Consider the following 5000-nt stretch of genomic DNA (forward strand, 5'->3'; position numbering starts at 1 on the left):
TTGCAAACGCGCAATGTTAAAACTATAAAGTTAAGCAGTCGAAATAAGGCTGCGTTAAAGTGATTTACTTTCGCTATGGGGCGGCGAAAGTAACCGGTCAAAGTGCTGGTAGAGAGTTAATACTGTTAAGCTTAAGATCGTCAAAGTCTTTGTTTTGGCTTAGTGAGGTTTGTTCGCAAAAATCGCTAAGTGCCGCTGCTATTGTTTTCCGAGCCAAATTCGGCGACCTTAGTATCGGGTTTATAACAGGCAGAAAGCGAGAAACACTTTGCGTGAAAATCGCTAAGTGCCAGCGCTAATGATTTCTGAGCCAAAATCGGAGATTTTAGTATGGGGGTTTAACAGGGCAAGCTAGACGGCAGGGCGTAAAATTAGACTTGGTTTAAGTATGTTAAAAGAGAGCGAATAGCGTGAATTAGACTTGGTTTAACTATGCTAAAGAGAGCGGAATAGCATGAATTAGACTTGGTTTAACTATGTTAAAGAGAGCGGAATAGCATAAAATAGACTTGGTTTAAGTATGTTAAAAGAGAGCGAAATAGCGTAAATTAGACTTGGTTTAACTATGTTAAAGGAGAGCGGAATAGCATGAAATAGACTTGGGTTTAACTATGTTAAAGAGAGCGGAATAGCATGAAATAGACTTGGTTTAAGTATGTTAAAAGAGAGCGAAATAGCGTGAATTAGACTTGGTTTAAGTATGTTAAAGAGAGCGGAATAGCATGAAATAGACTTGGTTTAACTATGTTAAAAGATAGCGAAATAGCGTGAATTAGACTTGGTTTAAGTATGTTAAAGAGAGCGGAATAGCATGAAATAGACTTGGTTTAACTATGTTAAAAGAGAGCGAAATAGCATGAAATAGACTTGGTTTAAGTATGTTAAAAGAGAGCGAAATAGCGTGAATTAGACTTGGTTTAAGTATGTTAAAGAGAGCAGAATAGCGCGAATTAGACTTGGTTTAAGTATGTTAGAGAGAGCAGAGTAGCGTGAATTAGACTTGGTTTAAGTATGTTAAAGAGAGCAGAATAGCGCGAATTAGACTTGGTTTAAGTATGTTAGAGAGAGCAGAGTAGCGTGAATTAGACTTAGTTTAAGTATGTTAAAGAGAGCGGAATAGCGTGAATTAGACTAGGATAAAGTATGCAAAATGAAGCTGAGGACTTTGTGAAAAAATGCGAAGTTGTTTGCTGTTCTAATTGTATGGGTTTGGAGATGTTTTTGGCTTGGATTAATAACAGGCAGGAAGCGCGAGGAAACGCAGCGAATATGGACGCGTACGCGGAAGGTGACGGCGGAGGAAGCGCGGATATGGAGGTGAAAATGGTGAAGGTGATGGCGCGAGGAAGGTGACGGCGCATGGGTGTGAATATGGAGGTGATGAAAGGTGACGGGAGGAAACGCATGATGTATATGACAAGTTGGTGTCGTACTTAAGCGGAGCGCGCGCTGTGCATGTATGAAGGTGTCGAAGGTGTTCATATTGCCTAAGACGCGTACGTGCACATGTCATGTCGCATAGGAAGCGTAGGTATGGTTGTGCAAGTCGTAAATGGCCACTTTGGTGGTTTAACATTGTTTCCAGGCCGCGTATGCGCAAATATGGGGTGCGGCGGCTATCTGCACTGCTGTGTATGAAGGTGTCGGTCTGTGTGGGGTTCCTATCGGAGAGAATACGTATGCTGCGTTTGTAGGAGTGAGCTGCTGGGCCACACGTTTGTATTGGAAGTGCGCCACACCACCCCCCTTTTTGTTTGGTTACTAATATAAAGTGGTAGCCATCCACTCAGCCAATTCTGAGGGCCAGGAGGGGTATTGGGGGCCATCGTGTGCAGTCTATGGCCACGTATGTGACATGTGAGTGTGTAAATGTGTTGTACCAATGTATACGAGTGATAAACACTAATAGGTGTGTCGGTCAAAGTCAAATGACAGACGGCCATCTTAGGCTGAAAGCACCATATCCCGTCTGCTCTGTGAAGTTAAGCAGCCTCAAGCTCGGGTAGTACTCGGGTGGGTGACCACCGGGGAAGTCCGGCGTGCTAGTGTACTTTTTAGCCCGTTTTGAGCTGTTTACCGACTTTGCGTGTGTTTGCAAACGCAAGATATGATGTCTGCCATGTGCCCACACGACATCTTGGTTTTAGTATGCCTGGCGAGCCACTACACACGAGATCTTGTTTTTTGTATGGTGTCTTAATTTGATTATTATGAAGATGAAAGAGAACCGTTAGAACGGGTATGAAGGGTGTTCTAGGGGTGCTTTTCGGTGCTCTTTCACGTGGACATATCGCAGCATGCGACATGTCAGCGGAACACTGTCTAAATTAATAAATACTGTTTTGGCCGATTTCTAAAAGCGTCTATAAAAGGGCATAAGTGCAATGACTCGTCTTTGTAACCCTGCGGCCTAGGCGTAGTTTTTCACGGGGAATCCGAATATCAAAGGTAGATTTATGTACAACATGTACTTTTTTTGCAACATGTACTTTTTATCTACGGGACATAGACATATGTAAAAACACACGGCGGAGCCGTTCCCGCAATCAGAATTTGTCTAACTCTTCTAGATCAAAAGTTATTCAGCGAAATGTGAGACTTTGTTTGGCATGCTCTTTTTTTAGGTGGTTTTTTCCGGTTTTATGTGCCGCCCGGCAGATCTGGCCTGCAGACTTTAGCAGAAAACTTGGCGCATGTGTTCGCACGACCGCTCCCAAAGTTTTACAAGCATATCTCCAGTAGTTGCTTCGCAATGATTTTTTTAGTGACGCCAAAAAACGCCATTTTCGCGGAAAATGGACACCTTGGACGGCCAAAATCACCACTTTTGGCCATGTTTGGCCCTGCACATCCAGGAAGCAAATGAGACTGCTCCGTATAAAAACTGCCCTAGGGGTGCTTTTATGCGCGCATTCCCGTGGTCAAGTCAGATTTTGGCTAAATTCAAATGCCTTGTCTATAAACACTTTTTTCGACCTAAATTTTCACCTGTTTTGTCCCGAAATGATAGCACCCATTCTTTATTTGCCTATATATCGCGAAGGAGGCAACTTTTTTCCTGTTAAGTATAGATAAAAAATTTAATTCGGCGTTTTAGCGCACGAGGAACAAAAGTCTCCATACAAGCTACCCTCGGTTTCTAATGACTTTTTGAGTTAGGGAAGCGTGGATCTTCTTTTTTTCTTGTTTCCAGGACTTCACATGAACTTCCAACTCAACTCGAATTGTCATCCCGGGCCCACCACGCATCGAAACGACACTTTTCTCGGAACTGGCGAATAAAAAATAGGTCACCAGATGCGCAAGAGTCTGGGATGACAGAATATCAAAACAATAACAGAATCGTTAGTACTTTTTTTGTCACCAGCGCCCTTTTTCTGTTTTCGCGTACATAATCGAGCATAACTTTATCAATTTATACCATATCGACCGATATCGATTGTCACGATAGTGTACTTTTTTTAGGCGCACATGATGGTAAAAAGAACGGCCACCTATTCCCAGCCGTTCTTAAGTTATGCTCTTTTAAAGATTTTACTTTAGAGATGACACACCCTCTCATTTCACTCCATTACATGCTCTTTTTGCTGAATTACGTGGCACAGACGCAGAAAATCATGGTTCGCAAGTCGAACATTTTTGAAGAGCGCATCGAAACGGACATTTTCTTAAAATAACATGGTATACAAAAAGTGCGTTCTTGAGCCTGTAGCAAACGATTTGCATCCATGACATCCCAAAAACTTAAAATAACATATCTCGACTCCTAGAATGAAATCGACGTGAATCCTTAGGGCAGTTAGTGTGTTTTAGTATCATACTTAACACCACAAAGTTTTACGGGGCACTCTACAATACTCTTCCCAAGACGCAAGAAAATGTTCATTTTGGGGGGTCCTCTAACGCGAACTTAATGATAAAATACCGCACTTAGTCCATAAAATACGAACTTAGGCACTATTCGCACTTAGTAAAATAACTTCTCGCACTTAGAACGGGTAATTTATGTAAATTACTTTATGGGTGACTGCTGAGTTCTAACAAAACTGAAAGATACTGACTAGCTGCTGGCGCGGCGGTTACTTTTCCAGCTATAAATAGATGTTAAACGAGTAGTCTGTAACTGTCAGCAGTAATCAATTCCCGTCAATCTGCTGTAGATTAACGGGAATTTTTGTTAAGACGACGTAAACAAAAGCGAGTATCTTTCTTGTGACGGTTTCCTAGTATATGTGAGGTGACAAGTCGGTTACTGAGTGTAATTTTGGAAATGGCGTGTGGGTTTCTAAGATTATAGTTGGTTTTTGAGGCGTTACTTTGCTGTTTAGGGTGATTTCTCGGTCTTATTTTAGGATAAGATTGAGTGAACTCTGGCGATTTATGGTTTTTTAGATGTGTCTTTGTAGGAATAGTTCTGCTGTTTCTAAGACGTGTCTTTAAGACATTCCTTTAAAAATCGTGCGTTATTATTGCTTTGGGGAAACTTAGAGCCGGTTATCTTCGTGCGTGCAGAAATTGAGGTTGTACTCGTCATGCTCTGCATAAGAATACAGCTTTATTTGACGCATTTTATGCGTTGCTCTGGGTATTTTTGCGCTGAAGCCGATTGTGGAATTGCTGACGAAGTGTGTGCTTTCGGGATAGTGACCCTGGACTGTGTGTGCTTGGATGCGAGGAAGCGTTTGCTGACGTTGCGAGGTGCTACATCAACGCTCTGTCGGTGCCGGTGCGAAGGTGTGTTGCGGTTGGTTGTATAGTGTTTTGTGCAGTTTTCGGATTGTGTGTCATTATGCGATACCTTCTGTGGTGCGTTTTGCGCTGGATTTTTCCGGTGGAAAGTTCAATTTCGGGTAGAACCGTTTTTGATCTGGGGCTAGTTATGCGGCGTGCGGAGGGGACTACAACCCAAAGTATGCTGCGTCGTGCTCTATTATTCGCTTCTTGATCTACCTATTTTTAGGTGGAACTGTTGAAGTGAGGATCATATTTTTGTCTTTCTG

At 42.4% G+C, this 5000-nt stretch overlaps 1 non-coding gene across 1 annotated transcript; it reads left to right on the top strand.

The window, feature by feature from the left end:
• Positions 1–1938: 1938 nt before the first annotated feature.
• Positions 1939–2038, top strand: PITG_33196. The gene has a single exon (XR_009934590.1). It is a non-coding gene; the product is annotated as an 8S ribosomal RNA (ribosomal RNA).
• Positions 2039–5000: the final 2962 nt, after the last annotated feature.

Source organism: Phytophthora infestans, genomic scaffold (genome assembly GCF_000142945.1).
Source record: "Phytophthora infestans T30-4 supercont1.52 genomic scaffold, whole genome shotgun sequence".
In the NCBI taxonomy this organism is placed as follows: Eukaryota; Oomycota; class Peronosporomycetes; order Peronosporales; family Peronosporaceae; genus Phytophthora; species Phytophthora infestans.